The following is a 27,007-nucleotide window of genomic DNA, read 5'->3' on the forward strand; positions in this document are numbered from 1 at the left end:
GGAAGGTGATATGCTTTAGTTAGAAAACATGTAAAATGAATAAAACATGAGGCTTGAACGATATTGAGGAAATATTACAGTAGTTGGTAAAATGGCACTTGAAATGCTGGTGGGATTTGGGGTAGGTGTTTAGATCAGGCCCCACAGAAGCAAAGTTGGAACAGAAAGTTGGATAATGATAACTGTGACCTAAATGTGGAGAAAGAAGAGCAGAGCTGTGGGGAGACAACACTGGGAAAGATAATTTTAGCCAATTGGGTAGGAAATAAATAAAAAATAAAGATGAAGTGGAACTGCAACTTAAGAGGAATTTATAGAAAAAGCAATGTTAAAGAACCCAACTAGGAAATAAAAAAATTAAAATAGTTATGAAATCTAAAACTATGTGCATAGTTGGGGAAAAATATTAAACCATTTGTTTTAGTTTAATGCATTGACACAGTTCAGTAATCCAACACAAAATTTATTTATATATACCAAAATGAACTGAAAAAATTCTTTACTACATTTTAATTTTGGAACAACTATTATTTTTAGAACAAACTACTTCGGTTTACTGTTAATTTAGACTATAATTAACTGGTCTCTATTCTTGTTCAGTGAGTTCATATTAATGATACACATTATCTTTTAAGATATTTTTATATGAATGATACTATGGTTTAATATTTTAGAAGACTTCTTTCACTCAAAATAAAATATAGTGATATAAATCATCCACTTAATACTTACTATATATGAACCATAAGTTAAATAAATGAGAAAGAAGAAAAAGACATCCAATGTCCTCTGTGGCATTGCTGATGGTCCTCATTTGAATAGCTTTTCTATATTTAGAAAACATCTCATCTCAAGAGCTCCACTTTCCCAACACAGAAGTCAGAATACAAAACCCAATCTTCTGAGCATCAAGCAGGTGACCTGGACTCAACCGTACCTGCACAAAACTTGGATCAGATATCAGCAACTCGAGAAAGCAGGCTGTGCGTGGAGGGCACTCTCTGGGTCCCTGGAGCAGTGGGCAGGGCTCAGTGTCTGGGCTCCAACTGCAGGAGAGCCAACAGGCTGATTTCGCTTCCTCTAGCAGTTCAGTTCCCAGTGAAAATAGCTAATTTCACTACCGCAGCATTAATAAATCAATTTCCTGTAAAGCACCATCGGACAGCAGTAACAAGCAGCGATTTTATCACCAGGTCAGGAATGATAGGTCACTTATTTATTTTTCTGATTCTCCAAACATCATCTCTCAAAACTCCATTTCTGCTTAATCCAAATTTTTTTCAGGCTGGTGCTGATGGACCCACCTCCAACAGCCAGAATATGGTTGGAAAGACACACAGTGGGGAAATCTCTAAGTTACCACCGGATGCCATGCCTGAGGACCTAGTAACCACCGCCCAAGACAGTGCACAGGGCACGAGGCGGTCAAGCACCATCAGTAGGTACTTCACAATGTGCTAGAGTCTCCCCTCAAATGAGGCTGAAAAACCACATTTCTGTAACACTGGATAAAAGGTTATCCATAGTCAGAACAAGGCTGAAGTAGCTAAAAGTAAAATTTTAATCTCAAAGATCTCTTAGTTTCCTACTAAGGAATTGCTGAAAGTTTATATGGAAATTAGGGCAATAATTGCAAACGATTATGTCCCCAAACACTGGAATGGAGATAAACAGGAGATCCAAGTGACCCAAATTACTCCTCTCCTCAATCCACTGAGGATCCCTTGCCAAAAAACAGCCCATTCTCTCCTGATTTATGGGGCTCTTCTTAATTTGCTCAGAGAACAAGGTCCCTTATGCATCTCTTCTGAAACAGCTATTTTGTCGGAAAGACAATTCTCCCCAAGCCTCCAGCTGCAATCTGACCTGCAACCAGAATCAAACCACCCCTTCCACAGAGAGCCACTTGGAAAAGTCAACCCAGCAGAAAAGCGTCCTCATGAAATGAATTGCATGACTGCTTATTTTAACATCAAAAAACGGGACCGTGTCTGGGAATAGATGAAGATACTAGGCCAAGAAAAAACTAACAATTTTAAATTGAGAAGAATTTATCAACATGAACTTACTTACCAAAGATTCTGAATTTGATGTATTGGCTTGAGGAGCTGGTATGGTTCTAATTTGTGTTTACTTGGTTGACTGAACCCTGTTCTGAAGAAAACTACATTAAATGATGTTGAAACATCAGAAAATTCTTGATATGATATATATTGGAAGGAATCAAAAGAATTTGGAAGACAGGAGTTAATATATTATGAATGGCCTACTCTCCCATCCTATGTCCTCCAAGAGAACCTAGACGATACTTACTCATGGGTTTTAAAATATATCATTTGAGGGCCGCCCTGGTGGTGCAGGGGTTAAAAACAGTGCTATCAAGCAATCGCCAGTCGCTGCAGCAGGAGTTTGATCACCGCCAGTTAGGAAGCTAACCCACACGGAGCAGCAGACCTCTCCTGTCTCGCCCACTTCTCTCCTCAGCAATTTATTTCAGTAGATCTTCTTGTTCTGCTCCCCACTCTCTCAGTGAATCCTCTCACTCCCCACACCTCTGGCTTACACCCCAGTTCTTATATGCATAAAAAAATCTTTAAAAATAAATAAAAATAAATCAGTTGAGGGGAATGCCAACATCTTTGCAAAGAGTCATAGAGTCTGTTCTGTTACATAAGGATGCTGATGCTGATGCCACAGGTGACATGGGGACGATGGATTCCCTGGGATGACCGGATCGCAGGACAGTATAAGCCCAGAACCACCCAGAGCAGAGGACACAGGTATTGCCAGCACACTAGTCAGATGTTCTGAGTAGCAGTGACCTCTGGTGTTAGATAGCTGACGAGAGGAGTGGGATGAAGGACCAGCCTTCTGAGGTTCTCCATGATATGCTAATTCGAAAACCTCTGTGTCTCTGGCAGCACAGAGGATGAAGAAACACCCCAGTGCCACTCTCTTCCCACCGTCCAATTTCCTGTCAGTGCATCCCATTGACTGACCCTAACCAAAGGCCAGAGGGCAGGACTGCTTATTGATGCCATGCACAAAGGTCATCCTCTGGGAAACAGCAGGTTGATGCAAGAGTGGAAAGTAAATTTGGAGGGAAAAAAACAGAAAATACCTAGTACACGCCGATAGTTACATCCTGTCATTAATCACATGAGCTCCATGTCCAGCTTCTATGGACATGGTGTCAGGGTTAAGATGTTACAGCATTGCAGACTAATGTTACCTGCAACACTATTTGATAACATCACAAAGATATAATACTGATAAAGAAAGAAGCAGAAAATGGTTCTTAAGTTCCCTCAACAAGAGTATGTCAGGCTGAAGAATACTGTGGGAAGTTCACTCCTGTTCATTATCTCTATAGAATGTCTTCCTGCTTCAGTTAACAGCCCCTACATCCTCATAGATCTGGGAAAAAAATGCAAGAATTTCAAAATCACATTAGTTCTCTAAAATCTGTATATAGTCAAGCAAAAGAAAAACTTTAAATCATCCTGGATTCTTTTTCCTGGGCACCTCAAATGTAATCCATCAGCAAGTCTTGATGTTTTTACCTACAAAATATTCCCCCCCACACACTTCTTCCCCATACTTACCACGCCCACTGTAATCCATCACCGTTGCTCATATAATCCTTTAAATGAAGGGGGAAAAGTCAGAACTCCTGACCTTCCAGCAAGGCTGTAAACCACTGCTCAGATTTTTCCTAACAGCAATCACCATTTTCCAAAATCATGATGCCCTCTTATTGTTTATTTATTTCTGTCCCCTCATAGGTGGTAAGTCCATGAGTGATGAGTTGACTATTTTTAGATGTTCTCCGGAACTAGCGACACTGTCTGACAGAGCAGGTGCTCAATCAATTTTTGACAAATGAATAAGTGAATCTTAAAGCGCTCAACACTGGATTCACAAATAAACTGTCTCTATATTCGGCAAATGTGTGTGTTACAGTTTGCATGTGGTCCATGCAGGTCCTACTGAGGGAGGTGCACACAGAAGCTGCTTCTTCCTTATGCTTACTCCTCCAAGGCTGTTGATTGACTCTATTGCTGTCCAATTTGTGCCTGACTTTCAAAAAAGCAATAAGTTCTACTAAACCTTATCCATAATATAAAGGTGGGCACTATTACCATGTTAAGAGGTTTAAATGACAATATTCTCTCTGGTTTACCATTTTGCCCAACAGGCTATTTTGCTTTTGAGCATTACAAAGGCAAGAATTTAAAAGATCAAATCAGTTATCTAAAGTCTTTATAACAGAATAACAGAAAATGAAGGACTATACGTATCTACAAAAACAAAATTGAAAGGTTCAACAAAAAATTTACTCATTTACTAAGTGCTCTCTTTCAGGTACTGAAGAACCTGAGAAACAAGGCAGCCTTCCAGACCTGAGGAACTCAGATCCCAGCAATAGCAAGATCAATGGAGTCAGACACAGTGTAAATGGTGTGAGAAGTGTGTGTATATATAAAATATAAAAAGCATTAGAATGCAAAAAAGGAAGCTACCCCACTTTTGTTCAGAAAAAATAAGATGGCCACTTAAACCTGTGCTGAGCCATCAGGTCCCGAGAAGCAGGCAGGGCACGTCACCGGACGCTGGGCACTCTGCAGAGTTTGGAGCTTGCCCTGCAGTAATGCTGTCTTTGACAGACGTGGGCCGGTCATCTTTGTTTAGGTACAACAGTTTGACAGGATTATAAAAGGCCAATGGGACAGAAAAGAGAGCAGAGCCAGAGAGATCAGTTGAAAGGTGACTGCCATTTGCAGAGGGTAAAAGGGAACTAGAGCACAGCTCACCCAACTCTGAGGAAACAGGGAACAAAAGGCAAGTCTTGCCTCTACTTCAGATCAAATAGCAGAGGCCATGGAATGTTTTTCTTCTAGTATTGCCAGAGAAACACTTAAATTTTTTTTGGTCATCTCTTTAAGTATATGAAACCCAGTGAAGAAACAGAGAAATTTATTTTAAATTTGTTTTCTGGGCTCATTTTTTTTTTTTTAAAAAAAAAAACTCTCCAATTTGTATTGTACTTGGAAAAATGAGACCAAAAATAAAAGGGATAAAAAAGTGATAAATCAGCTTACTCTTCCATTCCTTCAGGAAAGAACAAGCAGGATCGCCAGAACAAGTCGCCTCTCCAGTCAGAAAATCCCTGCTGCTGACAAGTCTGTGGTGACGAGTTTCTACTTGTGACATACACTGCCACTCTGCTTTGCTGACGTAGGAAAGCACACTTTGCTTGCACCTGTTTTATCGTGAGTTATTTTCCCTTTTTAAATTCTTCTCCACTTGACCCTTCTTTCCACTAAAACCCACACCTGGACTCCTGAAATCCTATCGTTCAACATTATTCACACTTTCCCACACATTTTGACTTTGTCCAGCAGCCTGTGCTCTCTCAACTTTACTTCACCACAGAATTAGCTAAAGGCCCTGATCTGTGTATGGGCATCTGAATCATTCCTAGTCTGGTTTCTTTATGCTATGACACGCCAATCACACCAAAACCTCCTGAAAATAAGTAACAATATGTCTAAGAGTGAAAAATCATTAGGAATATACAAAACAAGAGGGGAATATCAAAGCAATTGGTTTAAGCATTTTTTTTTTAATTTTTATGCTTACTTGTCAGATTATCTATTACATATAGTCAGTACTAGGTCTCCATCTGGTGGCCAAAATTTCAACTTTTAAATTCTAAGGGATAGCATTACTTTTCAGTTCATCTTCCTCAGAGTGGATTATAAAAAGATAAGGCACAACGAATTTTCCTAAAAATCATGCATACATTCATTCAATTAACAATATGATTATAAGTTTGATAATACACAAATTAAATCCATACTTAAAAAATAAAAGTCTGGCAGTCTTTAGAGCCAACCTCATGGGGAAAAAAAGGCATGTGTGTTCTGATTTGAATACAGAAAACCTGATCATGATCAGAAATTGCATTGAACCATTCTTTACTCAGCAAATATTTATTGGGCACATATTATAAGTCAACAACTGATCTAGAGGCAGTGGCTACAGTGAGCCAAACAAATTTCAATTTGTCATGAAATAATGCATAATTTGGAGAGAGTTACAGAGAAACGAACATGTTACTTTATAGAGAATGGTCAGGATTGGCCTCTATAATAAAGCAGTTTTAAATAAAACACTTGAATAAAGTGAGAATTTATGTATTCCTAGGGAAAAGCATTGTAGGTTAAAGAATGGTCGTAGAAAGGGACTGAGGTAAAAAAAACAAAAACAAACAAACAAAAAAAAAACATGTTAAAGATCAGTAAGTGGGGCACCGTGGCCAGAGAATAGTGACTGAGGGGCGGTAGAAGATGAAGTGAGAGGCAGTGCCGGGTTGGGGGGGGGGGGTCAGACAATGCAGGGCCTCGCAGGCTGCACAAGGTCTGTGAATTTTATTCAAAATGTGAGAACTCCCTGGAGGTTTTGGACATGATCAGATTTCAGCTTTTATAGGTTTACTCAGTTATGTGAAGAACAAACTGAGTGTGGGGGATACGAGGGAGGGCAAGAGGACAGCAGGAATATATTAGAAAATATTCTCCTAGCATTATTTGTGGAAAATGGAGAAGGGCAAAGGGCAGGTGAGGGAAAGGTGAAGGGTTACACAGACAAGGAGAGAAATGGAGACAGGCAGGGAAATGACACAGGAACAGAAGGAAACAGGTGTGACAGCAAAGGGATGAAAAGATATTCTCCAAATGAGAATGACTAGCAAGTAGGCCTTAAAAAAACAAGTAGTAACCCTATAAATAGCATTAACAGTGGGTCCAGCAATAGCTAAGACAACCTTGAAGAGCGAAAGTGGAGATTTTTACACCAGCTACCAAGATCTACTGTAAACCATACCAAGGAATTCAATCTGGTATTGGCAATAGGATGAACTGACCAGTGGGGGAGAACAGTCAGTAACAAGCCTGCACCTGTACAATAAGTTGACTGTATTTTACTGCAACATAATAAAGGGTAAGTTTTTCAGTAAGTTGTACTGACCAACTGGATATCTACACACATAAAATATATCTAGGCCCCTAGCCCACAGCTTATCAAAAAATTCATTTCAGATCTAATTGTGAAAGGCAGTACAATAAAACTTTTAGCTAAAACTAGATTATTTTTGTGATAATAGGCTAGCGAAATATTTCTTACATAGCAGACAAAAACTCAATGGCTTGATTTTATCATCTAAAGAAACAACTGTTGAACTAAAAGAACTGATAGAAATTATATAGAACAGAACACAGATAAAAAACCATAGAAGGAAGTTTAAAAGCATTCTCTAATGAGAACATCTATAACTTGCATCTAAATAAAGTTCCCAAAAGAGAAAATGGCGCAAACATTGAAAAGTATAGCAAGAATTTTTCAGATTTATAAATGACACCAATTTACATATTCAAGAACACCAATAAATCTAGAGAACAAATGGTTTCCAAAATCAGTAAGAAAGAGAACCACCCAATACAAAGGGTGGGGCGGGGGAAGAAAGGTATAGGAATTGTATTGAAGGAGTAACATAATGGCCATTAGCTAAAGGCCTAATTTGAAATATAAGAAACGTCCATTAAAATTTCAGAGGGAATACCACCACAGTGAGTAAAGTTGGGTTTTGTGACCACCATCTTCAGGAAAGTTGGGGCGGTAAAGATGGCCTAGGGTCAGGTGACAGAATGCCTAAAATGAAGCTGAACAGGGTAAATACACTGAGGATTACAGGAAACAGGTTTCTCACTGTAGAGAAGTACAAACATGAAAAAGGGGGAAGCTAGAATTGGAGTTTAATATGAACATGTCTTTTAATATAGCTAGCTATGGAAATATAACTACACACATATATATATACACATACATAAATATGCAGGTATATAAACCACACGTGTGTGTGTGTGTGTGTGTGTGTGTGTGTGTGTGTGTGTACAGAGCTGTGTACTGAGTGGGTACAGGACTAAGAGAACCAGTATATGAGAACACACCAAAGCCCAGATCTCAATTTATAATTGTCATTTTCACTAAAAGACACTAAAAACTAGCAGGGATCCTTGGAGAAATATCTTAATGCAAGACTGAATGCCCTAAGGAAAAGGAGGGTTCAAAGAATTGTGCAGACATACCAAAACAGAAAATCAGCTTCACTAGTTTCCTATCAGTCAATCCTATTGCGAATTAAGGATCATTGGTAGTAATGGGTTGTAACCTATTGAAAAGGAATTCATGAGTAATAGCTGATGTAAGTATATGAATAAGTATATATTTATATGTGTGTATATAAATATTTATATGTGTGTAAAAAGGATGGTGGAGTTAGAAAACCATCATTTGGCAATTATTATAGCAGTATTTTATTAGACAAGAAACATAAGGATGCCAAAATTAGTTGGTGCACATTTGATGAATAAGAGGCTGTTAAACAGCCTCACAAAATAGTTTTTAATCATTAATCAATAAGCATAAAATGTATTATATATAAATCTGGAAAGCCATCCCAAAAAAATGATAGATGTCATCATCAGCAGAACAGGACAGACTAATGTTGTGGGCCACCAAATATAGGCAGAGAAGAACATGGTATCATTCCTGCAAAATTTGTTCCAAATGCATAACCAATATCTAATCATGAGAAATTATCCAATCCCAATTGACAGTCATTCTGCAATAACTGTTCTGTGTTCTTCAAAACTATCAGCCATGAATGTCAAGAAAATTGAGAAACTGCTCCAGAGTAAAGGAAAACTGAGAGACACAACTATTAAGGGCACACATCACTTAGATTGATCCAAGATCAAAAGCAAAAGTTATCCTAATGGACACCACTAGGATAACTGGCACAACGTGAACAGGAGTCTATGGGCTGGATGAAAGGACTGTGCATCTGGATAGACCTAAATTGTCTGCCCGATTTTATGTAGTAAGTGTCCTTGGTTAGAGAAAACACACAATGAAACGTTTAAGGGATACTGCATACAAATTATTCTCAAATAGTTAAAGAAGTTACATATATATAATTGCACACATGTATACAGACACACATTTTCACACTTTACCTACTGTATACATACACACATGCACATACATTTATGCATACACACATGCTTACAAATAAACACAAAGAGAAAGAAGAAGGCAAATACAGTCAACTAGAAAATCTATGTGGAGAGTTTAGAAATGATTTTATTCTTATTTCTCTAATTTTAAAATTATTTCAAAATAAAAAGTTAAAAGAAACTAAGATTCATTTCACACCCCAATTAGAGTAAATGTCAGATAACATTAAGTGTTGGTGAGGATATGGAGGTAAAATGTCGATTTTCATAAACTCAGTGTGTGCATAATTTTGAAAATCTGCAAAATAGTCTGTTAACAACTAAATAACATTGTACATGTCATATCCTACAGCTTTGGCAGCCTTCATCCTAGGAATACACCCAAAACACACTCTTGCATATGTGTACCAGAGACACATAAAAAAAGAAACCCTTGATATCTGACTACCAGAAACAGGGTGGTGGGGTGGGAGCAAAATGGGGTGCAGACTCAGTGGACTCTGGTGAGAGATTACGGGTGGTGTTTTGGTGGTAGGCATGGTGTGATGACATACACTTTTAGAAGTGTGAACCTAAACCCTTAAAACATAGTGCCATATCCAATGTAAAAACAAAAATAATTTTTAAAAATGTTATGGCATCATTATTTGTAGAACACCAAAACTAGAAACAATATAAAATCCCATGAAGTAGAACAGAAAAATTGAAAAGGATGAGTCACCAAATGCATCAAAGTGGAGGAACCTCAAAACATAGTGACCAAATATGTCAGAAGAACACATAAAGTAGGCTTCCATTTTATAAAATTAGTAAGACAAAATTTTTAAATGTAAGTTTAGAGATACAAACGTGAGTGGTAAGACTTTTTTTTACAATTAATGATAAACACAATATTTAGAATAATTTTATTTTGGAGGGAAGGGGACCTGAGAGGCTTCTGTGATAATGTTCTAGTTCTTGGTCTTGAAAGGTACTAATTATATTAGTTACTTACATTGCATTAAGTGTTGTACAACAGTATTTTTTTTAATGTGTGCTATTTTTAACAATTTACATATGGACCATCTGGGATCACAGCTGAGTTTTATCTAATTTAACCAAGCAAAATTTATTTCAAGAACACAAAGATGATTTAAAATAAAAAAAAAAACTATCAATATACATTATTGTTGATCTATCAAATTACAGCAACGAATTAAAGATTGAGTCAATTGAATACCATTCAACAGCTTTTCATAATAAATAAGATACTAAATATTAAAAAAATACATAGTAAATAAAACAGCAAAAATTATCCTGTATGTTAAAAGCAAATCCTTTTCAATTTAAATAAGCAGAATGTGTTTCACAGCTAATATTAATCATAACTTTCTTAGAAATTCACAACATGTTCTAAGAAGATAAAACCAATGTAAATAATATACTAAAATAGTTATTTTGATGATATTATTTAGTAACTAAGTAATAAAAATTAGAAAAATAGGACACACCTATAATAAAAAGTATGCACACACACAAAAATAACCACAACAGATTCTCTTTAATCCAGCAAAAAGCACCTGCAAGTAGTAAAAATAAATTACAGGTGGTAATAAGTAGTTCAGGTTGATTTGAACCAAATCCCATGGTAAAGAAATCCAGAAAGCCTGAACAAAATATAAGATACACTTGTTTGAAGTTATCAGAAAATAACCAAGGCAGTAAAATCTGTGGATCCAATGTCTGGGAAAGCAGAAAAGATGACAAAGTAAAACTTGGTACTTGGTACAACTTTACACAGTAAGGCCAGTCAGTTGCCAAAAGCTGTGACTAAAAGTCTAAACACTGAGCAAAGCTTTTAGCAATTTCATGGGGCTGAGAAATACTTAAGTTTAATGTCCAGGGCAGAGCCTTGGAAAGCACCCAAAGCTTTCAGTTATGACTCAGGAAGTCACACTTTAAGAAAAAAAAAAGAAAAATATTGGATGGCCTTACTTATATGAGGAATATAGGGGAACCAAATAAGGGATCAGGAAAAATAAATAAATAAATAAATTAGCAGGCAACTATAAATCAGAGACATTGTGCAAGGGAGGGAGAGGTAGAGAAATCAAAATGGGGGAGAGAACAGTACAAGGGACTATGGTGCTGGGAATTTTATGGGGCTGACACCTGAGAGGAGAAAGTATACAAGTGTATACTGTAGAAAAATGCACAATGATGTAATATATATATTGCATATATGTAATATGTTTTATATACCTACATGTGTATATAAAAAAATTAAGAATGAACTGGTAAGGATGAGCCCTTGAAACAATAATGGCCTACCTTCAAAACTCCTCATACCTGGGCCAACCCGGTGGTGCAGCAGTTGAGCGCTGGGTTGCGAAGCTGCCCGCAGCCTCTGCAGCACCAGTTCGATCCCCGGCCACCGGGCAAGGGTCCCACATGGCGCGCAGACCTCTCCTGCAGCCCGCTGCTCCCCTCAGCAGTGTACCTGGTCAGTCTGCCTGCTCTGCTCCCCGCTCTGGCTCTGGTGAATTCTCTCACCCTCCCACACTTCTGACTATACCCAGTGTTTGTATAAATAAATAAATAAATCTTTAAAAAAAAAAAAAAAAAAAAACCTCCTCATACCTGACTGGAGTAAAGTGATCTATGACTGGCTTCACTACCCACCAGAAGCAAAAGTAAATCATTTGAAAAAAGGTAATATCCATAATTTCCACAAACAATATTACATACAATGCTCTGCAGTAAATCAAAAGTAAATAAGCAAACAACACTGACTGAAAGGCAAAAGGAAAAAACAGGACAAAGCAGACTCAAGGGCTAATCTAAAAACGATGTTATTAATTCTAAATTACAGAATAAGATTCCCAGTGCATCAGAAAGTGGAGAATTTAAGTAGAAAAAAGGAAACACTGAAAAAAGGCAAAAACCACAGAACTAAAAACTTAATACTATAACAACTCAAAATGTGGAAATACAAGTAAAGAAGGGAGTGAAGTAGAAGATATGTCAGCAGAAGGTAGGTAGACTGAAGCAATGAAATTGAAGAGAGTGGAAAATAAAATGCCACACAACACATAAAATATAGTGAAAACATCTAACATGAATGTAACTGGAATCCCAAAAAGGAAGTAGGGTAGGGAGATAATGAGCAGAAGAGATATTTGAAGATGTAGTGACGGGTAATAACAAAACTGACCCCCCCAAAATCTAGCTAAGGATCCAAAAGTGCTACAAATCCCAAACAGGACAATTACAAATTACAAATAAAAGTGTTCAAGGCACATCAAAGATAAACTTGTAAAAAAATGAAACAGGGCCTCCCCTGGTGGCGCAGCGGTTGAGTGCTGGTTGAGAAGCTGCCCGCAGCCTCTGCAGCGCCAGTTTGATCCCCAGCCACCGGCGAGGGTCCCACAAAAAACCAAAAAAGATGAAACAAAAAATCTGAAAGCAGCCAAAGGAAGAAAAGCACACTACTTTGAAAGGAAAACAATACTACTAGAAGCTGATTTCTCAAGAGAAAACATAAAGTCTCAAAATAATATAAAGGCATATTTAAATGTCTGAAAGAAAATAATGCTAAAATTCTATTAAAAATTAAATTTTACTCTATAGTTGCAAAATAACTTTACAGTTCTATACCTAATGAAAACTCCCTTCAAAATTGAAGAAAAATATATTTACAGATAAAAATTAGAGCATTCCTCATCACAAGGCATGTGCTAAGGGAAATACTAAATGAGTTCTACAAAAAAAAAAAAGGAGGAGTCCAGAAGGAAACATGAAGATACAAGGAGAAACAAGAGACCAAGGGAAATAGCAGATACATGGGTAAATAAAGTAATTGTTTAACCCTATTAAAATAACATTTCATGAGATCAAAATGTATAGCAGTAATAACAAAATGCGAGATATGGTCAATGGCATTAAGGTGTTCTACGATCCTATCAGGTATAAAAAGTAGAAATAGTTAGCTATTAAAGCGAAGATATATGTGATAGTCTCTGGGTAACCATTAAAGGATTGTGAAAGTACGTATAACTAAAACTTATATAAAAAATATGTAATAAAATGATTCAAAAGAAAAGAGAAAAAAAGAAAACAGGTAGGACAGATATAAATACCAAGACAGTATATATAAACCAACTACATCTCTAATTACATTATGTCAATGGAATACTCTATTCAAAAGAAAAATACAGTCAAACTGGAGGAAAATAACTACAGATTGCATATGATAAACACACCTTCAATAAAGATACAAAATTAAAAGGAGAGAAATTAAAAGGAAATTAAAGGAGAGAAAAGGTATAATATGGAAAATCATCCGAACACTTAACAGAACAAAAGTCCAAAGCTAGTATAGCTATAATGTTATCAACAAAAATTGCCATTAAGGAAAACAGCACTACTAGGGTTAAAAAGGAGTCTTTAATGATGACAACACCATGTAGATTTAACAAGACCTATCTTCAAAATATATAACAGTAAGCAGAAGGAAAAACAGCAAGCCCACTATCAAAATGAGATTGTAATATATCCCTCTCACTAATAAAAAAATGTGAATTGAAAAAATTTAGCATGAATGCAAAATTTCCAAATAGCACAAAAATGACCTAGTGACATGTTTGAGCACTACACCCAACAAAAGTGAACATATAAATGAAATTGATTATAAGTGGCTTATAAAGAACTTTTAAATGGATGCAAACAAATACCTTATACATATAATAATCTCAACTAATTTATATAGCTATTTGCTCCTCAAAGAGGTGAAGCATAACTTCCAACCTATTAAATATGGGATGCACCTCACGACTTCTTTGTAAAGAGTACAGTATGAAAAGGGGGAGAAAAGTGTTACTTTACAGGGAAAAAAATGTGGCCAACGTTACCTCAGGCATGTAAACAAGGCTTAAATTCTTAGTGATAAGTCATGTATAGCCAGTAACGTTGATATGTGACAAGAATGACAATTCACCTCTATAGTCTCCCTACCAAACAATCATAATCCCTATATATCAGAAAAGGTCAATATCAGAAAATGTAGATAGACAAATCAATACAGATCCTACAATTATCTAGAGAACATGATGAATTTATGCCAATAAATCTGAAAACCTGCAAAAATTGGACAGTTTATCAAATTTGACACAAGCTATGCAAAATCTGAGTAATCCCATATTTTAAAAACTAGAATCTCGATAATCTCTATATTTAATAATCTTTCTACAAAGAGATCTTCAGGCCCATATGGCTTCACTGATAAACTCTTCCAAACATGTAAAGATGATCTAACACAAACAGTACACATAGTCTTTCAGAGAACAGAAATAAAGTATTTTCCAATTCAATTTATGAGAACAATCTAATCTTTACAGCAAAATGCCTAAGGTTATTAAGAGAAAGTATAGGAAAATCTAATTATTTCATGGTCATAAAAATCTGAAATTTAGCAAATTAAATCCAGAGAATTTTGATGCCTCAAGATGTAGCAGAGTTTAGTCCACGAATGTAAGGTTGATTTAACTTTGATAAATAAAACAATGAAATAAACCACAAGAGGGAAAAAGATCATACAATCATATCAGTAGGAACAATGTGATAAAATTCAACACCCATTCACACTAAAAATTCTTAGAAATAAAAAGAAACTACCATGCTCTATCAAAGACTATCTAAAAACCACTTTTGTCTCATACTAAGTGGTGAAATATTAAATATTTTCTAAGATTAGGAAATACATGAAGATGCTCACCATCACTGTTTCTGTTCCACAAATACATTCCATACAAATCTACTGTGTATGAATTCTATGCAAAAATTGAATTTATTAAGGCAAGCAAAAAGTTTAGATGAGAATGAAAACAGAAGAAATTCAATTTCCAGAATTTATTACATATATTCATAAAATTTAAGCAATATCAATAAATATAAGATCAATATAGAAAAAGTAAAATAATTAAAAATAAAATTTTTAAAGTTATACTATTAATAACAGTATCTTAAATACAAATACCTATAAATACATCTAATTAAAGATGCACAAGATTGTTCAATCAAAAATTATAAAGTATTTTTAAAAGAATTTTAAAGAACCTAACTAAACATAGTAACATCATATTCATGGACTAGAAGACTCAATATTATAAATATACAGTTTTTTAAATGTCCTACACACAGATTCGGTGAAACGTCAGTGAAAGTTCTAAGAGCATATTTTTATAGAAAATTAAAAACTAACTTTAAAATGCTTATGGAAATGCAAAATTGAGGAAAATTTAAGACAATCTTAAAGAACAATAAGAAACAATCAATAAGAAAATGTATCTCATAGAAGAGTTGCCAGGAAGGAGCAATTCATTGTACAACTAAGAGATCAATAAGCATAAGAAAATTGGTTCAGTTTCATGAGTTATCAGAGAAATGCAAACCCAAACCACAGTAAGATATCACTACCTACTCATCAGAATGACTAAGATAAAAAAATAAAGGAGACAATGTTAAGAGCTGGTAAAAATATAGACCAACTGTAACTAAATATGGTAGAACTACAAACTGTAGAAAAACCTCAGAAAATGTTTTAAGCAATAATGACATCCTGAAGCTGGACGATGGCCTATCAGTTTCCCTCTAACATACATACCAACTGAAATGTCTTAATAAAGAATCAATAGTAACCCGCAAGAGTGTTGGCAGCACCAGTACTCCATGTAGCCATAAAAAGAAAACAACCCAAACATCCACCTACAGTGGAACAGATAAGGAGCCAAATATCCACACAATGGACTCCCACACAGCCAGGAGGATGACTGGACTGCTGCACACCACAAAGTGGAGAAAACTCACAAACAAAAAGGGTAAGCAAAATATGATGGATATAAAAAAAATTATGTATTACATGAATTTATTTATACTAAGGTCAAGAAACACCCAACTGAACTACAGTGTTTAGAGATCCAGTTTAAGAGGCAAAACTATGTAAAAGAAGCAGGGAAATAATTATTATAGATAGCACCATGGCATCTAGTTTGGAGGGATGTAGGCTAATAAAGAAGGGAAAGAAACTGTTCCGATTACACAGGTATGTTCACTTTGAGTAATGATTGAGTACTGAAGTATATATATGTACTATATATATACACATATATATAGTGTGTGTGTATATATATATGTTACCCTTTCATTTTTTTAAAGTTTATTAAAATAATTAAATTCCAGGGGGCCTCCCTGATGGTGCAGGGGTTAAAGTCAGTGCTAATAAGCAAGCTATCAGTGGCCACTGGAGCAGCAGTTCAATCCCTGGCCAGGGAGCTACCCACATGGTACAGCAGACCTCTCCTGTCTCACCTGCTGCTCCCCTCAGCAGTGTAATTCAGCAGATCCACTTGTCGTGCTCTCCACTCTGTCTTTGGGGAATCCTCTCACCCCAGGTACCTCTGGCCTACGCCCCAGTTCTTATATGCATAAATAAAAAATAAATCTTTAAAAATTAATAATAAATTCCAGATGGATCAAAACTTAAATGTAAAACTCAAACAATAAAAACTATGTAAAATCAAAAAAAAAGGAGCCTGGAATGCAATCTACATCTGGGGGAGACTGTCTTAGTTACATATGGGGAAATCAGAGGCTCAAAAGCTACCTACAGGCAAGGTTAATTATATGAAGAAGTAAAACTCTGTCATAATATCTTTTTTTCTTACAAAATAATCTAAGTTGGATGATAAAACAAGGGTTCACATCTTATAATACACAAAGTGCAAGAGTTAAAATTAGAAAATTCATAGAATAAATCAAATATTGTATGGAAATGAACAATGATGCAAGAAAATAAAAATTAAAAAAAGATTCACTTGCATAATACCGGATGACAAAGTATTTCAATTTCTCAATATCTGAATGATTGCTGACAGCAGAATGCAAAATGAGATTCAGAGAGAGGCCCAGACAAGAGCATTCCTTACAGCACTTCCAACCAAAAGCCAATACCTAAATAAAACAAGGTACCATGTTAGCAGTAGAGAGAAGCTACCTGCTGTTGTGTACACGTGTAACTCCAAGCAGCAAAAAAGAAAATTCACAGAACAATTTCAGAATCAACACCTAAAAAGTTGTTAAAATTCTTTAGGAATCAGGAAATTCAATTTAAAATAGTAAGTCACTTTACACCCAGCCTATGGCAACAATGTTAATTTAACATGTGATCAAATATGCTAATGGTGCAGGGAAAGATATACTTATAAGTTGCTTATTGATATGTCAGTTGTTTTAAAAGCAATATGGTAACATCTATAAAAATTAAAAATACATTCTTTTCCCCAGCAGCATCACTGCTTAAAAGCTGTCTCAGAGAAAGAAAGTTATCCCATAAGTATATGGCAGCTATAATCAAGGTGGCAAGAACTGCAAAGATAAAATGGTTATCAATAGAAATTGCTGAAAACAAAATCAAAATACACTCCAACTTTTAAAAATTACACATAGACATAAAATAATAAATAGAACTATGTTATTTATCTTCATTTCTAAGATCTATGCTAAGTGAGAAAAGTAAAATGCAGAAAAATGCACATGATCTTACTTTTCCAAAGCATAGCAACAAATGTACACATTGCATTTATATACTAACACAATTATACTAAAATCACTCATGCATTGAATGACAGGCATAGCAGAAAATCTAGGCTGCTATGACCTACTGAGGACACAGGTGGAAGAATTATATGAATGGAAGGCAGGAAGGAAGGGGAGTCAATCAAATGAGGAAAAACAGGGAAAAACTACACTCAAGAATGAATGACAGGATCATATTTTATTCATATATAATTTATATGAGGTATATATAATATCATAAATCCAAAAAAAATCTACCCTTTATGCATCTGAAATATCTTTGTCTAAAAATTACAAGAAGACAGCCATGGAAAGATGAATAGAAACAAATTTAAAAGGAATTGAAACCACATAAGACTGAATGCCACTAGATGTCAGTAAAACCCTGCAATAAAGTACAGAAATAGTTTTCTTAACTGCTAGAAAAATTTTGCTCTTTTATCTACAATCTTTACCTCATAAAAGCATTTAATTTATATGTATAAATTACCAAGAATGAAGTTCCTTAAAGGCAGACAACAACCCTTAATAATATAAGGGTTAACACTGATATGTAATTCCCTATTTCCTAAATCATCTATAACGTTTTCTAACTATTTTTAAGATAATGAATTATAGGGCCTCCCTGGTGGCGCAGCGGTTGAGCGCTGGGTTGTGAAGCTGCCCGCAGCCTCTGCAGCGCCAGTTGGATCCCTGGCCACCGACGAGGGTCCCACATGGCACACAGACCTCTCCTGCCACCCGCTGCTCCCCTCAGCAGTGTACTTCGTCAGTCTGCCTGTTCTGTTCCCTGCTCTGGCTCTGGTGAATTCTCTCACCCTCCCGCGCTTCTGACCGTACCCAGTGCTAGTATAAATAAATAAATTAATTTAAAAAAAAAGTAAAAGTCTTTAAAAAAAGAAAAAAAAAGGTAATGAATTGTATTCTCTGAAAAAATGACCAATTTTAATATTCAGTAAATCAGTGTACACTCATCTTATGTGTAAACTATAGAGACAAATGGAGAGAATCATATTTATTTTTGAACTGAGAACAAAATGCAAATGTTTATAAATCATTTGCAAATAAGCTAGTACAAACTAATATACAGTTGTAAAGTTAACTATCTACAACTCAGATATAACCGTGCAACTTAGTGTCCCAAAACTGAATAAATGAATAATCAAGTCACCAGGTAGTTTAAATGTATCATACACTTTTTCACTAAACTCACACTTTACTCATTATCAAACTCCTTTACCCTTACTATCCACTTAAACATTAAATAATTCTTATGTGGTTTTTAAGGTAATTCAGTGTACCAGTTACTACCTCAAAGTCTAACGTAAAGCTTAAACTATGCTGTTAAATTCACAGAGGCCGCATCTTAGAGGCTGACATGATGGGCCTGTGGAGCTGGCTTGTCTGCACAGTGCCCACGGCCTGAGCAAGGCTCAAAGACTGGGTCTGGAACTGCTGACAGGAGACTTCTACCCACCCCCCACCCCAACCACGGGTCTCCTCAGGCTCCATGTGGTAGCTGAGTTTCTTGCATGATGGAAAAAGCCAGGACAACAGTGAGGGGCAAGTGTTTCACAAAATAAGGTGAAGAGTTCATTTTTCATGACACAGCCTTCTGAAGTCACATGGTACCAATTCTGCCTTGTGCTTCAGTCAAAGCAGTTATAAGGCTGCCCAGGTGCAAGAGAAGGGAAATCATACTCTACCTGTGGATGGCAAAGGGCAAAATCACATTGTATAAGAGCATGTGGGCAGAAAATATACCACCACAACAATCTTTGTCTAATACAATGTAACACAGTCCACTCTCTGGCCACAACAATCCATGTCATTGCCATAAGCAGAACACACCACCCCTCTCCCAAGACTCCAAAGTCTCAATCTATTATGGCATCACGACAGTCTCAGACTTCATCACCTAAATCAAGTCCAAGAGTAGAGCAGGCTCTCTGGGAGAGGGTCCTCAGGTACAGTTCCTCTTGATCTGAAGACCTATGAAACAGAGAGGCACGTTAGCTCCCACACATCCAACATGCAACTGTGCACAAGTACAGATAACTTGTGTAAGTACTCTAATTCAAAATGAAAAAAGGATACAGCAATTAATCCCAGTAAATCTCTAGTCTGATTCTTCACCTTCTGCAGTACATCATCAATTTTCCATAGTATGACAGGAACATTTTGCCAAATTTCCTTTACTTCACATTACAAAGGTCTCTGGTCTCCTTTCCTCCAGTTTCTAACATCATCTTCCTCAGCTTCCTCAAAGCTTTCGCTACTATGCTCCTTGAGACCCATCAAGTTTCCTCTCTTCAAACCCTTCCAGTTTCTGCCCACTGCTTGGTCCAAAAGCTACAGCAGCCTCTCATCTATGTTACAAAAATCTCTTTCAGCATTATGACTACCAGACAACTGACTCTAAAACCTAGTGATAAACATATTACATTCACAGATTCTGAAGCAGAAATTCTGACAAGACACAGCAGGGTTGGTTTGTCTCTGCTCCACAGTGACTGGGTCTTTGCTATGAAGACTCAAATGATGACGGCCTGGAACTCTGAAAAAAGTGCCTCAACATAGGCTCCTGTGTGACCTCAATTCCCTCACAGCAAGGCAACCTCATGGTAATGGACGTCCCACATGGCAACTCAGCACAGTATTTCAGTGAGCAAGTTAGAGGGATGCAGCCTTGCATGACTCAAGCTCACAAGTCACACAGCCTCGCTTCTCTGTACTCTGTAAAAATATACCCCCAAAGTGATACAGATGCGTAAATAACTGACAAATTATTAAAATTTCAGGGAAAAAAAAAAAACAGAATGGGGCCAGGAAATAGCATTGTGGTCATTTTGGATAATAAAATCCTTCATATCCATTTATCAAGAAATGAATAGTAAGGCCTCTCTGGTGGCGCAGGCAGTTGAGCGCAATGCTGTGAAGCTGAAAGCAGCCTCTGCAGCGTGGGTTCAATCCTGGCAGCAGGCGAGATACCCACATGGTGCAGCGGACCTTTCCTGTCTCCCTCACTGCTCCCCTCAGCAGTGTATTTCAGTCAGTCTGCCTGTTCTGTCCCCTGCTCTGTCTCTGGTGAATCCTCTCACCAACCTGCCCCTCCCCCCCACATCTGGCCTGTACCCCGGTTCTTATATGCATGAATAAATAAATCTTAAAAAAAAAAAAAAGGAGTAGTAAAGGAGACCAAAGTGCTATTGTCAAATGCATAACTATGGAGGAAAGAAATAATGGCTGGGACATTTTTATGTTTACTGCCTCTCAAAATCCTATTAAAGAATGTGAAAAATAAATAGAAGGCAGGTAGACAGGTGGAGAGGTGATGGATGGATGGATGGATGGATGAATGGATGGATGAATGGATGGATGGATGGATCAAAAGGATAAAAAAAATCAACAATGGAAACGACAAACACCATTGATGATTATTCCAACCATCTAATCTAGGAAACACTGTAGGGAAACACTCTGTCCCATTCTTAGTAGGAGCCGGCCCCCACCCTACTGTACCTTTCCCTTCCCTCTGCCTCTCCCTCTCCAAGGAAGGTAATAACTTCAGCTCTACTGTTTTGAAAACAGAATCTTGGTGGAGGAAGAGGAGTCGGTCATCAGAACCTGAAATAGCATTTTCAAGAACATTGCCTTTTTGTGGTTTTTTTTTTTTTAAGATATATTTATTTATTTATACAAGCACTGGGTACAGTCAAAAGCGCAGGAAGGTGAGAGAATTCACCAGAGTCAGAGGGGAGAGCAGAGCAGGCAGAAGGACCGAAGCACACTGCTAAGGGGAGCAGCGGGCGGCAGGAGAGGTCTGCGCGCCCTGTGGGACCCTTGCCAGCGGCCAGGGATCAAACCAGTGCTTCAGAGGCTGTGGGCAGCTTCGCAACCCAGCGCTCAACCGCTGCGCCACCAGGGAGGCCCTGTGGGTTTTATTTTTATGGAGGAAGTAAATGAAGCTTCTAAGTCAACATTTAAATGATTTACAAAAACTTAAAAAAAACGTAATTCTTCTCTCTTTTTTGGTTTAGAAATATTATTCTCATAAAATTAATTAGAAATTAAAAATTAAATTTCTAAAACATGTTATTTTATAATGAATTAACATTTAAGTCTTCAGTTTTATTTTCTACCACAGTGAATTTTGGTATAGTTCACAGAAAGAAAAACAACTTGGGATCCCTAATAATTTTTAATATTGCAAAGGGAAATTGGGACCAAAACTTTGGGAGCTACTACTCCACGGAATTATACAGGAAGTAAGACAGCCTCCTAATCAGGTTGGTGCTGAGCACGACGGGGGGCAGGGGTTAATAAAATGTGCTGAAGATTTGGCGGCAAAGTGAGACCCCTACACTTAGATTTTTATACTTACAACTGAATAGTACGAGCTTCCTAATTTAGCTCCCAGAATGGTAATCTGGTTTATATCCACCAAGCGTGGACTGATAGCAATGTCAGCAGGGGAAACAAACCAAAGAGAAGTCAACAGAATAAACACTTCAGTCAAATCATCCTTCAGTCCAATAATGGAAAAGTTCCAATTACTGTTTTAGTCCCTTCACCAACAGTACTTAACATGAAATACTGAGAGCAAAACCAGCAGCACAAAGGACAAGAAAAACCTTAAGGAAAAATAGTTGTCACTGAAACAAAGCAAAGATCTATAAAAAAAAAATCACCACAGAGCAGTGAGGTGCCTTCACAAATGAGATACAGCTCCCAAGTCAGAGGATGGCACACGAACTGTGATGGTTCACAATCAAAACACGAAGCACATTCTAGGAGACTAAAAGAAACACTTTGGGATTTTTTTAAAGATTTATTTTTATTTATTTATGCATAGAACTGGGGTGTAGGCCAGAGGTGCAGGGGGTGTGAAGATTCATCAGAGTGGGGAGCAGAACAGGCAGATCGGCTGAAATACATTGCTGAGGGGAGCGGAGGGCAAGACAGGAGAGGTCTGCTGCGCATGCCTGGCCGGGCCATCGTGGTGACAGTGCTAAGACTTAACCCCTACGTCACCAGGGAGGCCTGAAACACCTTGGACTTTAACTTGTGCTCTTTCTCCTGCCACGCCATATCCTTTACCTTTATTAAAACATGGCATGAGTGTAGGAGTCTTTTCAGCATTATCTGACCCTGTAATTGCTCAAGAAGCTGAGAGTGGCTCTAACAGCTCACTCAGCTGGCTGAGTAAAATGCAGACAGAGTCATCCTACATTAAAATCAAGATGGCCAGAATTCCCTTGGTTAATACAGAACCATGGTTCTCAAAGGGTGGTCCCCAGACTAACAGCACCAAGATCACCTAGGGAAAACTCTCAAGCCTACTCCACAGCTACTAAATCAGAAACTCTCAGGGGAACTCACAGTGTATCAGATGTGATACATGCAAAATTTTGAAAGCCCCTGATACAGAAGAAACCCCCACACATGGCAGATAGGAGTAGAAATGCATTTATTATGTGGTTTGCTTTCTGACTCCCTAGGTGTCCCACAAGGATTGAGAAAACATTCCCTTCATCTATGATTTGAGAAATACATTGGTAAAGCTCTGTCGTGATAATTACCAGCATGCCAAGGATGATGGTGAAATATGCTGCCCTTGTTACAGACTCACTATAATTATCGAGAATGACGGAATCTCAGAGTGACAGCAACCAAGAAGAGTCACTTAACCACAAGGCATATGCCACCAATATAATGGCAGAGGAGGGCACCAATTAAAATGACTTGACACATATAAATCTGTGGCAGTGACTGATCATGATACTCCTAGAACGGAACTGGAGGAAGTCTCCTGAGGTTTTCCTTTCTATGGGAACAAACCCTAAGCCTGAGGTGAAGCCCTGCCCACATCACTGCAAGAGTCACTGCCCTCATCGAGGTCCCAGAACTGAATGAGCCCAAAATCTCACTGATGGTGACAGCGGGTACCCTTGAGAAAGGGCTCTTGCTCTGCTGGCAAATGTTTCTACAGAAAGTACTCCTCCTAGTCTTCCTCAAAGGGGGGTGAGGCTATTCACTTATCAGATGTCTGTGCATGAGAGGGAAACACCCAGACCACCTGACTGCAGGTCACCAAGTTCCTGCTGCACCCTGAGCTGCCCAGTACAAAGTGGGTGTCTGGTTCATTAAGCACAGCATGACCGGCACAGCAGCAACCATCACACAGACTCATTGTACAGAAGAGGTCTGCTGCGCCATGTGGGTCAGATCCCTGGCCGGGCCATCGTGGTGACAGTGCTGAGACTTAACGAGGCCCCAGAGGCATGGACACTGTGCAGGCAAATCACCTGTCATCCATGACATCTACTGACCATTTGTGTTGCATGCTATTCCCTCTCTCACCACACACCTGCACAGTCACTATAAAACTAAGATAATCAGAGGAAAGGCGGGGAGCATGGAAAGGAAAGAGGGGGGCACGTGGACTACAGTGGAGCATTGTGTGGTGTGACCACCCAAAGAGGTGGGATCTTGTTCATATACAGTGTTGTAAACCTGTGTTACCTTAATTTTTTTAATTGTAGTTCTTAAAAGGGGGAGGGATATTCTCTGATCAATGATTGAAGAAAAATTTCTGATTTCACTTAGAGACAGTTTACAAGAAATAGTAAAATGACCCAAAAGTGGATGGCAGCAGTATTATAGCCCAATTTATGAATTTTCCTTTAGTAGCTGAGGAAAACCACCCACGCAAGACAATGTTATGCTTCCCACTCCCAAAACTCAATGTTCTGCTGGTCTAAAGGTCGAAATTCCCAAAGACACAAAGCTTTCACCACGGAGTCACAACAAGGTTCTCTTGAACTGGAAGCTCAGACCACCACCTGGTCACTCCCTGTTCCTCATGCCCCTAAACTAATAGGTAAGAGAAGGTTACTGTATTGGCTGGGGTACTTGATTCAGTTTATAGGAGGAAATAGAATGGGTAGTAAATGAAAGACCAGAGGATATTAAATGAAAGACCAGAGGACATGTAATGCAAGTGTCTATTTTACTGTCAAGTGTTTCCATGTCCAATATTAAAAATTATTTTAAAAAAACAACAACTAGGGAAAGAATTCTGGCCTAGGCTATGAGATAGCATTAGACTCACCCTGTTATTAGAAACAATGGACACAAAACCTAGAAAGAATATTAAAAAACTGTTCACAAGCCCTGAACTGCAACCCATGATGCGCTGTAATCCTTAAGAAAGGTGAGACACAAAAAATCCCTATATTCATCTTGCTTCTCACCCCAGGGAAATCTGGACCAAGGTGCAGTGTAGGCCAACCACAGAATAGTTTTCCTGAATTAAAGATTCAGAAAACATAAGTTCAAAGCTGCTTATGGTAGCTGGGATTTGGGGGTTGGAGTGGATCAGGAAGATGTGGTAGATGAACACAATGGAATACTGCCCAGCTGTAGAAAAAGAAATACTCTTGTCATTTGTGAAAACATAGAAGGAAGTGGAAAGGATTATGCTTAGCAAAGTAAGTCAGAAAGAAAAAGGCCAATAGTGGGTGGTGTCATCTACATGTGGGATACTGAGAAACCAAACAAAGGGTCAGGTAAAGTCAAACTAGTAACAAACTCCATGAATCTGACTGCAGAAGCAAGGACACCAGAGGGGGAGAGGGCAGTGCAAGAACCAAGTGGGGAGGGAGCACAAGGGACTAGTGGTGGGTGCAGGGTAGTGTGGTAAGAACAGCTAAGGCAGAGAGAGCCTATTCTGCTAGTCACAAACAAGTTTGAAAACCAACGTTACTGCTATTAAATAAAATAAAATAAAAAATGTCAATGACATCCATTGAGTACTCTGGGCTAGAAATACTACCAAAGCAATGTACCTTTCTAGTGGTTTGTTTTTACCTTGAAGTTTAAGATATCCCTTTCATTTTGTAATCCCTGCCTGATAATCAGAATTTTTCACATTTCACTTATCTTCTTGAAATGCTCTCAAAGAGTAGCTTATTGAATTCGTAAGCTATACATAAGCTTCATACACAATACTGAAGCAACCTTACAGATATATGTCATAAATTCACCTGTTAAAAGTGTAGGATTTAATTCCACTCCTAGGTATTTACCCAAAGGACACAGAAACATCAATTCCAAAGAGCACCTGCACTCCTATGTTTATAGCAGCACTGTTTACAATAGCTAAGCTTTGGAAACAGCCCAAATGCCCAAAAATAGATGACTGGATCAAGAAGATGTGGTACATATATACCATGGAATATTACTCAGCATTCAAAAAAGATAAACACATGCAATTTGCAGCAACATGGATGGCACTGGAAGGGATCATGCTCAGCGAAATAAGCCAAAAAGAAAAAGAAAAATACCGGATGGTCTCACTCATAGCAGGAATCTAGAAAACTTAAATAAGGGACCAGGAAAATGAATATAAGAAAGTGAAAATCAAAATCAACAAAAAACTATGAACCAGAGACACTTTTTGGGGGGTGGGGGCGGAGGGAAGGATTGAGGTCAGAATGGGGCGTTTGCAATTGTATGGGGGAATATAAAAATAAAATTTAATATTTAAAAAAAAAAAAAAAAAAAAAAAAGTGTAGGATTTAGTGGTTTTTTCAGAGCTGTTCAACCACTCTCACCACTTCAGAATATTTCCATCACCCCAAAGACAAAGATCATAAACATTTGTAGTTGCTTCCTGTCTCTTATTCCCCTCAGGTCTTGACAATCACTAAATTACTTTCTGTGTCTCCAAGAATTTGCCTAATCTGGACATTTCAAATAAATGTAATCACAAATGTGACCTTTTTTGACAGGTTTCTTTCCCTTAACAATGTTTTCGAGCTTCATAGCCTGCATCAATATTCCATTTCTATTACTGGATAAAATCCTGCTGCATGAAGATACTCATTTTCCTGTGGATTCTTCAATTTATTGTGGTTTTAACTTGCATTTCTGTAGATTTTTACTACAGATCTCTCTTGGAGAAATGCTTTACATAAGAGTTCTTCAGCTATTCTGGATACAAGTCTTCCATCCAATATATGGTTTGCAAATATATTTCCTCACCCTATGAGTTGGCTTTTCACTTTATTGATGTTATTTGACACAAAAGTTTTGAAATTCCAGTTACGCATTTTCTATTTTGTTACTTGTGCTGTTGACATCCATCTAAGAAACTACTGTCTCATACAAGTTCTCAAAAATTTACACCTGTGTTTTCTCTAATGGTGTTTTAGTTTTCATGTCAGTATGTTTATGTAGGGTGCAAGGCAAGGAGTCAAATTTGAGTGTGTGTGTGAATACCCAGCTTGTCCCAGAACCATTTCTGCAAAGGA

General features: G+C 37.6%; 1 protein-coding gene across 7 annotated transcripts in view; it reads right to left on the minus strand.

Annotated features, from left to right (window-relative positions):
• The window catches only part of TDRD15 (tudor domain containing 15), a 105,466-nt gene that overhangs the window by 58,730 nt on the left and 19,729 nt on the right, over nucleotides 1-27,007 (minus strand). For 4 of the 7 annotated variants that reach the window (XM_054701335.1, XM_054701334.1, XM_054701333.1 and 1 more), the window contains exon 6: nucleotides 19,609-19,682. The gene's annotated coding sequence lies outside the window, so the exon portion shown is untranslated. Of the gene's footprint in view, nucleotides 1-17,878; nucleotides 19,683-27,007 lie in introns of those variants that run through there. The other 3 variants (XM_037528449.2, XM_037528451.2, XM_054701336.1) reach the window with 1 other exon arrangement.

Source organism: Talpa occidentalis, unplaced genomic scaffold, assembly GCF_014898055.3.
Source record: "Talpa occidentalis isolate TD23 unplaced genomic scaffold, MPIMG_talOcc4v2.1 talOcc4.5, whole genome shotgun sequence".
Lineage (NCBI taxonomy): Eukaryota > Metazoa > Chordata > Mammalia > Eulipotyphla > Talpidae > Talpa > Talpa occidentalis.